The following is a 12709-nucleotide window of genomic DNA, read 5'->3' as shown; positions in this document are numbered from 1 at the left end:
GAGATGGAGCGAGAGAGAGGAGAGAGAGGGAATGCAATGCGATGTCCTGATTGCTTTAATCCTACAGGCAATGCAGCTGTGAGCAGTGTCACAGCAGAACGTGCATGTGTGCGTGTGTGTCTCAAACTGTGTGTGTGCATGTGTGTGTGGGGGCGTTGAAATCCCAAGTATAGATACCAGAGTCAAGAGAATATAGATAAAATTGTAGTTATGTCTCTAACTTCTTTTTTTTTTTTTGAATGATAAAACCAGTCACGCCACATTCGGATAATATGTGAGTTACATAAGGATTTGCAGCAGCAGTGTTTAGTGAAATCAGTTTTTAAATCCATATGATTCCGCATGATTCATGGCCAAGGCTATACGCGGAGGAAAAAAAGAAAAAATCAGTATTCTGGAGACGAGAAATCGGTCGTCAAGAGACGCTGATTTTTATTGCCGGGGCTTCTAAGAGCAATTTCGTCTCGAGAGGACATCTGAATATAGAGACACGGGCTACATCTCATGCAGTGTCAGTTCGACGCTCGGCGCTTTTAAAGTGATTTTTGCCTCTTAAGAGAGAGATCAGCTCTTAAAAATCAGCTGTTAAGCACCCTGGACTAATGTGAGCGGATGAAAGCTCAAAAGCCATCATGTTGAATAGACAGGACACATATTTAACAGGGGGAGGCGAAACTTTAACAGAGGGATGACATATGAAAATGAGCTTTTCGGCTGCTCCATGCAATAATATGAATAATAATGACGATTTCCTTACCTTACACTGCGGAAGCTATGGCTATTTTTCCAACATACTTGACCACATCCTTTATAAATAAATTCTGCAGCCCTCCAGTGAATCAATACTCCCCATTCCCGACAATGGAAGTCCGGCGCAACAAGATGCTTCAATGGATGAAAATAAAATGCGTTACACTCCGGTCTGTCCGCTCATATCCCCCCCGTCTTCTTCTTCTTCTGGGTTTTTCCCATCAAAACGGAGCGCAACAACACACGACAGCCACCGAGAAAAGGAGACAGAGAGACGGGGGAGAGAGAGACACACACAAGGAGAGGGAGAGAGAAAGAAATTCTTGGAGTGATGAAAAGAAGAGAAACGATTCTTACAGTATTACCATAAATTAATTCGGCAGACTCCACGTCTCTATTCCCACTGATATGTTTTCTCCGGCAAGTCGCGCAAACCCCCCCGCTGGAGGGAAAAAAACAGGGAGAGGAGGGAAAAAAAGATCCGTAGTGGGGTGGATGTGAGATGTTGGGGGCTAGTGAGTTACAACAGAGAGAGAAATAGACGCGCTTTGCCTGGTGCTTGCAGAGCTCCAGGAGCAGGCTGCAATATCACGTCACACACTCAGCCGCTAAGATAAAGCACGTACGTACGCTTCTTACTGCCGCTGCGTCTAGCACCACCAATACTTTTTTCTCAGCCCTCCTCCTTCCCTTTTTCCCTCTTCTCATGTATGCCTCCCCTTAATTCGAGTCAAAAGGGTTTCCCCCCCTGAACTGGACCCTCTCAGTTGTGCTCAGACAACGCTGCGCTTTGCTGCTGCAGCAAAACCGGAATATTTCATGGACTTTTTCTTTTTTAGGAGAAAATGGGAGTGCATGAGAATAACATGAGTATAAATAGCCCATAACCGGCGCCTCTCTGTCAGTGGGACCCTGAAAGCTCGCTGGTGTAATTTTTCCCTCCTCTCCTGATGGGTGACAGCCGCTGTTGTTTTGATTTTTTCACTGCTTGGTGGTGTTGAAGCACTCTGCACATCCTGCTCTTCGATGCTGCTGGAAGAACAAATGCTTATGGGGCAACTTGTGCTCTCTTTGGAAAAGTTGTTCCGGGTGGCCTTGCACCTTACAGGTGCAGGTTTTGTTTTTTTTTTTTCTCCCTCCAGCGTCTTCTTAGACATGTGTGCTCACAGGGGAATGCTTATGTGTGTAGCCTACAGTATATTCAAGGTAAGAATAAAATGTATTCATGACCTTCTTATTAAATCAGGGAGCTGGAGCTTAAGCTTGAATGCTTTTCCCTCTTCTTTCAAATGCCCCGAGAGACATTCAGAGATTCAACAATCAACAGTCAATTAAATCCAGTATAAGCTCCAGGCTTCAGCACTTGGTCACTGACAATGCGGCATCAATGGCTCTGCAATAGTCTCCAATTGCCTAAATACATGGGAAGAATGGGACTGTAATGGACATGCGGATGGGGAGTTACACAGTCGTCTGAATCGCCTGCTGATCACATCGCCCTTCCACTGCAGATGGAGGATTTTTTTTTAAATCAGGTGCAAATAAAGTACCAGATTCATAATTATAGGCCCATGATCTTCATTTGCATTGAAACAAATGAATGTGCAAACCACACATGTTGGAGCTCACCAAATTTACATATTTAGAATCATTTGCATCTTGAAATGGGAGACATTAGATATGCCAGTGCAGATAGAAAAAAACAATTGTTTTATTCCACTTTCTGTTTTTTTTTCGGAGGGGGAGGGTTGGGTCAGCAGCTCTAATCATTTTGCTGTGCACAGTTAACTCTCATTAGCCTGGCCGTCTCTTTCAGGCCTTGACTGAATGTGTTCCATCTGAGCAGATGCTGCATGAAGAGCCCAATTTGTTTATTTATTTCCAGGAAGTTTCAGTGTGAAGTGTTTGTAAGCCAGCCTTTCCAAAGAATGCTCCAGAACTGCACAGAGTGTGAGAATCTGAAAAGAACTTGTTTATATCCCCAACATCCTGTACCAAGCAGCGTTTACAACATTGTTAATCTGTTGCCAAACTTATAAAGGAGATTGGAGTCATTCAGCACAGTTGGTTACCGTGGCCTGTGACTGCGGTAGCTTTCTAATTCCAGTCTTCCCCAGGCAGCCGGTGGAACATCGGGGGTGACCTCGAGCCAGCCGCTCTTTCCACAGCCATAATGAAGACTTTGGCGTTTTGGGAGCTTTTGGCTCAGGAAGCTAAGAGGTGGAAGAAATTCATGCAAAGCCCTTTTGAACAATGAAAACACAATAAGTATCTCTTCACTGACTCATGAGGAGGCCAATTGCCAGCTTCAGGATTGCTGCCATCACTCTCCCCTGCAAGGACGTTTCCAGAGTCCAAATGGCATACTGCACATGTTTGGTCACTTCGCAAGCAGGAGAATAGATTAAATTCAAGAGCAAACGTGGTCCCATGTAGTCAGAGTTGTACAGGAAGTAATGACCCCGAGGTCAGCAGGGAATTATGTGCATCATTGTGCAATGACAATATGATGTTTTCAATGGAGGATTTCTTCCTTGCAGTGGTTTGAAAAATGAATAAATAACATAAAAGACATCATGTGGTCTGTGTTGTGGTATAAAATGAGCATCAGAAGAGAGTGTAATTTGCCTTATGTTCAAGTCAAAAGACTATCAAATGGCTAAGCATGCAACAGATTGAATAGCTGGGGCAGAAAAATATTTATATACATCCATAAAGCCTTTTGGATTTCCTGAAATATCTTCATGTTGAATCTGGTTCGAGCTTACTAGTAGCTCACACGGCAGATCACTTATCCCCTGCCAGAATCTCTAAAATATTTGTGATATTTCTCATCCAATAGCAGTTGCGGAATCTGTCACATTATTCTGTCAGCTCAAGAATCTGTTTGAGCACATGGATTTTGAATTATTCATGACCTCGCATAAAGAATAGCCCTATTATCACCTGCTCCTGTTTGTGAGACTGAGCCGGGGCGCTCACACGTGTGTGTGTGTGTGTGTGTGTGTGTGTGTGTGTGTGTGTGTGACTGCTGAATAGAACGTCTGTTTGATATAATGGCTGTTTTACAGCATCCATGTCCATTACAAAATCTCATGCGGTAAACATCAGTCTATTGATCTTGTTATAAACATCAGTCCATTGATGTAAGCATACCATTATGAATCATCATAGTATGACTGCTTTAAGAATATATGAACTATCACTCTCATTGAAAAAATATAGGTTTTCTTTGTACCTACCAGTACACACAGGCACACACACATAAACACACACCAACACACGCACACACACACAGGGTAAATTCTCAAGACACCGACGAAATGTATTCAGACTTTCAGTCACCACCAGGTAGTCCATATGTTACATTTGTCTGAGCACAGTGATAATGGGCTTCTCTCCCTGTAGGAATCTCAGCTGGATGACTTATTGGTAAATCCCAAATGAGCACGTCTGAAAGAAGTTTTCCTTGAAGTGCTGAATTCTGTTGTGTATCGTCCTGTGGCGTTGTGGAATCACTTATTACACCATTTGTCATTACAAGAGTTATATATTTCTTTAATGGTCAGATCTGGGAGATTTTTCTTGTCTCTTTACAACTGCACTGCTACTTCTTCTCCAACAAATTGCCATGCAGAAGTGGTATATCTGCCGTTCCCTGCTACAGTGCAGCGTATCGTATGCGTACGCTAAGGCAACAGTGTGGCCCGAGGGATGATGATGTTGATTGGTTGTCTGTGAGTCAGTGTACCAGTCTTAATGGGCATTGGATGGTTTGCCATGAGATGTTGTCGGCTACAGACTAACTATCCTTTGAGCATGAATCCGTAGTTAGTAGTAGTAGTTGTAGTTAATTTTGGCCTATGACCAAATATGAGTTAAGACAGGGAACATGGTTAACAGTCAAGTCTAGTTACCAGAATAAAATGTTGATATTGTACGTTTCTATAAACCATGGATATGTCACATTTGTATGTTTTATATGCATAATTTCGAAGGTGACTGGGTTTTTAAAGTTGTGATTGTATGTGAATGAGCTGACAGTGTCACTGGGAGGTGGAGGAGATGGTGGATGGCGTGACACTCAGGCAAAACGGCTGCCAAGCTGCAGAACACAAGTTGAGTCTAACAAACAATCATACTTGGTGTTTTTAGAGAGCCATCACTGTGTTGCCAGTTGCAACTGTGCCACTAAAACTAGTTGTTTTTTAGCAAGCCATTGCTTCATTTTCAATCGCAATTGTGCCACCAAAAATTTGTATTTTTAGCAAACTATTGCTGCATTTTTCACAAATGATGTCTCCCAAACTGGGTGCTTTCTAGTGAGCCATCATTGCATTTCCAGCTGCAGTTGTGCCACCAAAACCTTTTTATTTTCTTTTTAAGCAAGTCATTGCTGCATTTTCGATGGCAAAAGGGAATTTTTTTCAGTGAGCTATTGCTGTGTTCCAGCAGCATTTGTGCCACAAAAAGTGGGTGTTTTTCAGCATCACATTGCTGCGTTTCCAGCAAGGATGGTATTGCCAAAAGTGGGTGTTCTTTTTGTTTTTTTATCAAGCCATCAAGTGACGATTGCGCCACTTAACGTGGTTCATTTTTAGCAAGACACTGCTGTTTCCAACAGTGCTTGTGTCACCATAACCAGATACCTTAAACCAAAACATGACCTTTTCCTCACTGTGACAATTTGCAGAAATGTCAATTCCAACATTTATTCTGGCAATTGGGTATGGTTGAATGTTATACTTGATTAACATCTGTATGTTAGCATTATCCTTGAGAGCATGTCAGCATACTTATTTTAGCATTTAACTCAAAGCACCACCATGCCTAAGTACAGCCTCAAAGAGCAGCTGACATGGCAGACTCTTAGTCTTGTTAAATATTTTCTGTGAACCTGTAAAGCATCTCTTTGTCCTACAGTTTCATGAAAAAACCCCAATAATCTCACAGGGGGAACTCTCAGATCTCATACTATTTAGAGCAACATGATTAAATAAGGAAGCAGTAACCTACCCTGGGACATGAATAGCAGTGCATTATCACTTTCACAGACATGGCAATGCCAAAGAAACTTGTGAATATGTCTAGACGTACTGTGAGAGAGGGGATATCCGCAAACACTTTGAGTACGACTCCTTTCACACGCTCACAAACTGTTTGCATTATTGGATTCACGCTTGCAGTAATGTTCTTCATGTGCCATGTCTACTGGATGTCACTTTCAGTGTATACAGGCTTGTGTCTTATGGTTCAATGCAATCATTACACTAATGATGTACTGCTCTATTAACAAATTAAAGTGTGGGCACTTTCCTTGCATCTCTTCAAGGGCTGTTTTCCCATTTTTCTTCATATTTAATTAAAAACTGTTGCAGAAATTGCAGAGTGCTGTAGGCAAGATGAGGTTAAGTGCTAAGGGCAGTTCTTGCACTTCTTCTTGTATGGCAATCATAAACACTTCAAGTGAGTGCAAAGGGAAATGCGTGTTAACTGTATGAGATAATCAATGTCTGTCAAAAAGATGCATAGTTGAAGCTCTTTGAAGATATATGGCACATACAATCAATGTATCAAAATGACTTCCCATGTGTGGGATAAGAGCCTTTTGACTCTTGCGTGTACATGATCCTTGCTAGTCAATACCAGTGCATTATTAACATCATTTATTTTTCCTAGCAACACAATTTAAATTCTAATATAATGAAAGAAACTACTGTTCGCTCAAATACAGTGCTGAAGGAAGACATTAATGCTGTTTTTCATTTGATTTTTACTTACCGACATCAGTGACACTGTAAATAACACTTCACATATTTGCATTTATTGTCATATCGAGCGAGAAATTCTCTCTCTCTGAGCCCCTTGGGAAAGCAAAGTGCCATAAAAAGACTCCTTTATATTCTGAAATTTGTCATTTTTCAAACATGCGCATCTGGATAGCTTATTCACTTGTCATTTGTCACAAAATCAAGGTTTCAGAGGTCCACTTTTATCAAAATTTTATTGTGCATGAAACATTAACGTCCTTGAGGCGTTAAAATTTAAATATACTTCATTATTTTATAAGTGAAAATGTATTTCAAATGTTTTCACAGACTCCGTGCTTCCTCATGTGCTGAGACATGCTCTTCCAACTTAAACCCCACTTTAGATTTAAACTTAGAACAACCTTGCTTGATTAATGAGGTGACATGTGTGCTGTACTGACATACTGCACTCTTACAGCCTCTGCAGTAGTAGCAGAGTCTTTAAAGTTCTCCGCTTTGAGACATTAGGCCAAGGTCTGTCTCATGGTGTTCCTGGTCTGAATGTAACTTCTGATCCTGCAGCGTCTTCGCAGCAATTAGGGAAATCTAAAAGTCAGTTAGTCAACAGTGTAAAAATGCTTTATAGGGGGTGATGTGATCTCATCTTTTAACAGCAGTGACTGCGCTGTTTTAAACCCTTGCTGATGCTTGTTGTCAGGCAGAGGAGCTAAAAGCATTAATGAACCTAAAATTTAAAAAAAAAGTGACATTGATGACACAGATGAAGGAAAAGAAAATCAAAATGCCTCTGCACAGGGGCAAATGTATACACAGTGTTTATCCGAGTGAGGCTTTATTTGAGGGTGGCTACTCTGTTTGGATGGCTGGGGTTTTAGGACGAGCTGTAACTGTGTGTTGTGTGATTAATAGTTGACAGTCACAAACATTGTGTTTATCGATAACAGACTGCCAACAGCGGAGCGTGTAGAGTAAAGATGATGAGGCTTAAAATGAGTCCGGGTGCTCCAACAGTGTGGGTGCTGTCTTTAATTAATCATTGTAGAATAACTTTTAAGTACACAGTCGAGCAAGCAGTCACCCACACACAGTGTTCGGTATTTGAATAAGCAAAGCCTCTAAAGCTTGGATGTGGCGCTCACAATCAAACTGATGTTGTCTTGCTTCAGTGGTTTGACATGTTTCTGGAAGAAGCAGGATGTGGACATAATCACAAATCCCAGTTCACCCAAAATAAATAAACTCCAGCCACCAGGACACAATCATGAAAACTGGGTTTTACAGGTGCAAACCAAGCCATGCACCAACACACTACATTGCCACTTTTAAAATTGCAATTTGGCAGGTTTTATATGATGGCTGGAGGAAAATAGAAAAGGTTTGGGAGGCTGTAATGGTGTCATTGGCTGTGATTTTTATGCACACACACCAGCACGGGTGAGCAATGGGATCTGGGCCGTTTTGATCATACTTTTGTCATTTATTGACGAAACATGTACATCGTAATGTAGATAATCATGAACAAAGTGAAAAAGCTGCTCCCATTTTAGCATTTTATTTTGACTTTTAAATAGCAATCTTTTATATCGTCAGTGGCATGCTATCTCAAACAGTCACAAAAAAAAGGAAATCAAACATCAACAGAATCGTATAATCCCCACGATGACTAGCGTATTTTCTATCAGCATCTTTCATTACTTTCCTTCCCAGGTCTTTTTGATGTTAAATATACCAGTCTGCTGTCTTCTCAAAGGACTTTGCTTTTTAGATTTCGCCTTTTGGAGAAATGATGCTGACGTCCACCAAACTGGACCAAATCTCCCAGCCACAGTTACTTGTTTACCATATGGCTTGGTATAAATATTAATAAATTCACTTTCATTTTTAATACATGTGTAAGAAAGCGGGCATAATTCAGATGATTCTTGGGACGACGAATATATGAGGAGAAATCCAGTGCAGGGAAACCTGTTAGTGGGCTTTGCAGATGCTTGCTGGGAAGCCTTATTGGGACAAGATACCACTAAGCTTCAACAGGCGCATTTTCTTTACTGGAATTTATCATTCAGGAAAAATAAATAAATATGTGGGGCCTGTCATGCATGTGTGACCTAAACTATGCCAGGCTGGCGCATACAACTCTGCTTTACATTCCACTCACACTCTTATTTGCCTTTTCCATGCCTGGGTTTAGAGCTGAATTTTAAATCAAGGTATTTTTCCCCAGCATTGTTCCTGTTTTTTTTTTTCTTTTTTTTTGTCAGAGACAATGCTGCACTGCATGATTCCTCAGGGCCTTTATCCGTTTCCTTTGAATGTGGTTCCAACCACCAGGCCTAGACTCCTCCAATCCCCCCCTCTCTCTGGCTGTGTAAATATTCCATGAGCCGTTGCCCCCACACTGTGGATTGACAAGCATTCCTGACTTAAAAACTTCATCTGTAACAGCAGATTGGGTTGGATGGTTGGATGACAGACTTAAACATACACTATCCATGCTTTATTTTTACAAATTGGCACTTTTTTTTCTTGAAAAGCCATATTCTTAGCAGTCATGGCACACGGCAAATGTAGAACAACTCACGACTTCCCTTGCTAAAGGTTTCAAGGGCGTAGCCATGGAGTCAGCATTGGGGGGTACTAAAACTGCCAGGGGGTCTGCTTCCCATCCCCACTCATCCACCACCACCACATAATTTATTTTCCTTATTTTTAATACATTTGATATTAACAAAGTAGGGACAGTACCATGTTTGACATTGATTTTACCTACAGCAGTCAAGCAATCGCTTCTGCTGGGGTACGGAAACACCACTTTGACAAACCCATGGATGTATAAAGAGAAGTGGATACAGCATTGGCAGCGGGGCCTCGTTGAAGTCAAAATGGTCCAACTGCGTCATATAAAATTACTTGGATAATAGGGCACTGATTCAGCACAGTGTGGCCAACATGTTCTCATCCAGAGACGTCACATATTGTTGCTTTGTCAATGGACTTTCACAACTACATATTGCACTACCTTGCCGCTACCATGATGTCAACAAAAGCACATGGCATTAAGCCACAAACACATGTAGTTTTTTTAAAACATTAAAAGCACATGGAAGCCAATACTATGACATCAACAAAAGTACATGCTTGCGATTAGGCAACAATGGTACAGACTGTAAGGATAAGGCAAAAGGGGCACACGGTAAGGTGTGGAAAAAACAGCCCAGTCAGACAGGTAGTAAACACCAAACTCCCGGGTGAAAGTCAGGGGTTTGTTGGACCCACCCACCACTCCACTGCCCATTCTATAGGGACTGTGATGCTCAAAAAAAATGTATCCACTGATTTACAGACGTCTCTTTCACCATGTAAGTTAATGGGGAAATGTATTTTTGGGCTGCAGGGCATCAGGTGACGTACATAAGTTTTAATTCCAATGTTCTGCCACTACAAATATTGGCTTTAAAGCCTGGCACACTTCCTGGGAGCCTGGTCAAACCACATGAAGAACTACAGTGCATGATAATACGACAACCGATAGTATTATTAACCAAGATTATTTATAATTATGATTACATTTGCTAATTAATGTTTTAGACAGCTGTGCTGGTGTACGGTTGCCTGTTGTAGCACAGCAATCTTTTTAATTTTTCTATGTTTTTGTCAATATATCATCTTTTCACTGATATTATAGTAATTGCCCTGTTAGGTGTTAAAACTCCAACAGATGAATTAAGAAAACATGATTAGAGTTTTGCAGGTTTTTTTTTAAAGGATAAGGTGGAAACTATGGATGACTGATAGCATATCTGTATGATTTATTTAGTACAAAAAGGCAGAGAAATCATGCTGACAAAGGGCTCTGGAAATAGCCCCGCAGCAGGCGCAATAGAGAGCTGTGTCCTTGTTAATCAAGGAGATCATAGGTCACCTTGGCAATTATCAATTCTGAATGCACACAATAACAAAGTATCTTTCCAACAAATCACCTGCCACATTTTAATTTTCATGTCTATAATTTATTTTACCCTGCAATGAGGAAGTGAGGGGGCGGGATGGAAAAAAACTGACAATCTTGAAGATGCCTGGAAAATAGCTGCTTAGTCATTAATAATAGAGCCGAATATGAGTTAACCCCGTAATTTTGTCATTGGCGTTAGTGTCTTCTGTTGTCTTCTACAGGCTGTACTTGTGTCACCAATCAATCACGAGCGACTCATCAATCTCTGTCACCTTCGCTTTTAGCCCCTGGTGTCTGCTCTGCTGCTGTTAAATTAATAACTTTGAATCTCAAGCATTACGCAGCCAGATCTTAGCAAGGCACAGTTGGATTTATTGATGATCTTCCCATGTTCGCCTAACCCTTTCATCATATTCATCTTTTCACTGATGTTGCTGTATGTAGAAATCAGATTCTGTTGAGTTTTTTACAACTCAAGCATTCACACAGCTGCTAACTGCCTTGTGAGATGGGCTCTACAATGTTAGTGACATTCCCTTAAGCTGTGTTGAATGCATTGCAGGGTGTCACGCATCAACTTTTTTTTTTTTAAATCATAAGCACTGTTTCCTCATTCACTCTGTACGGTCCATATTTTCTTTGTACTATTCTATGTGAAGCGTCTTCCTATGAAAAGCCTCACATACACTATTTGCTCTATCTATTGTAGCTTTGTAGCTCCGTGGACAACTCGGAGATACAGCTAATTAAAATTTCTGTGATAAAATAATTAGCCTCCCTGGCAGACAATAGAGAATGAAATTCTTTCATAATCACTCAAATGAACTGATAAGAAACTTTTCAAGCATCTAACAATTTGCTGTCGACAGGACAACCACAACTCATTTACTAATTTTGTCTTGCAGATACGCTCCTTATTTTCTAAAAAAAAGAGTACAAGGTTCTTTTCCTGGGTGAATGCTCACATCTCAGTGGATGTATGTGCACTGGTTGGTAAACACATGGACTCACAAATGCAGGTCAGTGTTTGAACAAAACACTACAATTTACTTAAAGTTAAAATGGCAGAGTTTTTATTTTGCTTATTTTGAGAATATTTTTTGAGCAGCACAAACCAAACCCCTGTTGCTATTCTTGCCATGCTTCACAGTGACAATAGTGGTATATTTACATCAAAATTCAAAGTAGCTTTTTTAAACAATTGGCTCTTGATTTGAGTTCAGTCAACAAAAGCAGGCTTTTTATTTGTAGTTGGCAGATGTGAAAAGGTGACTGTCACAAGCAGATTTTATCCTTTGGGGTTTTGGTTAGAAGCCTTATATAAGGTCTGTGGTTAACACTAGCTTAAGAGACTTTAACATTTTGTTCTTGAACATAAAATGTGTCAGTAAAAACCCCACTCCCAAACTTTAAAGCCTTTATGTGTCATAACAAGTGGTTAAATGAGACGACAGAACATCATCATGCCAAACGGTGTCGAACACAGCTTTACAGCCTCGTAGTGGTGGCAATGTGATCGTAGTATAGTTTGTTTTAGCATAGCAATAGCTTTTTACTTCTGGCAGTGGCATTTAGGCTTAACAAATTCTAAAAATGGTGTTCATATGTGAAGATTATCTGTCTAAACAAAATGTGTAAGTATCATAAATGCTTGTTTACCACAGAGCTTATTTATGAAATGATCCAATATCTAATGGAAAAATCCCATAGGCTTTTTGACGAGGGAACCGGCACAACCTTAGCTTCCAGGTTGGCTTACAAAAAAAGGTCCATCCTGCGGCACTCTATATGAAATTGTGCCAGGGGCCTGAGGCTAAAGCTGCATGTCCAAAGTGACAAAAAGACAGCGTCATCACCATAGGCGATGTGGGTGCTTCTGGGCCTGAGCACCCACTGAAAAGGCTGAGCACCCACGTGCGCCAGCACTGTCAGTGTGTAGGCTTTGTTCTGCTTTGTCCTGCCCAACTAACAAGCTAATCAAACCACGGGACTAAAATGCGTGGCAACTCCTTAGCTGAGATTTTGCTTCAGCTGAACAACAAAATTGACAAATTTTTGATAAAAAACCCAAACAGCTATTGTAAGTGAAAAACAAATCCAATTTATTTAGTGGCTATGTGGGTCTACCTGTTGGTGGTTAATTGATTGTGTTGTACTGTGTGCTTGTATGGTTGCTGTGCATGTGTAACGACTTTGGGTAGCCTGTTGTAATTTGTTTTGCCTGTTAAAAGTTGGA

General features: G+C 40.8%; 1 protein-coding gene across 7 annotated transcripts in view; it reads right to left on the bottom strand.

The window, feature by feature from the left end:
- adgrb3 (adhesion G protein-coupled receptor B3) overlaps positions 1-839 on the bottom strand; it is a 137211-nt gene extending 136372 nt beyond the window's left edge. For all 7 annotated transcript variants that reach the window (XM_042502380.1, XM_042502383.1, XM_042502385.1 and 4 more), the window contains exon 1: positions 758-839. The gene's annotated coding sequence lies outside the window, so the exon portion shown is untranslated. The remainder of the gene's footprint in view (positions 1-757) is intronic.
- Between the last annotated feature and the right edge of the window lie 11870 nt (positions 840-12709).

The sequence above is a fragment of the Plectropomus leopardus genome, chromosome 15 (genome assembly GCF_008729295.1).
Source record: "Plectropomus leopardus isolate mb chromosome 15, YSFRI_Pleo_2.0, whole genome shotgun sequence".
Classification (NCBI taxonomy): Eukaryota; Metazoa; Chordata; class Actinopteri; order Perciformes; family Serranidae; genus Plectropomus; species Plectropomus leopardus.
The sequence above is the reverse complement of the archived record's forward strand: the minus strand, read 5'-3'. Positions and strand labels throughout refer to the sequence as shown.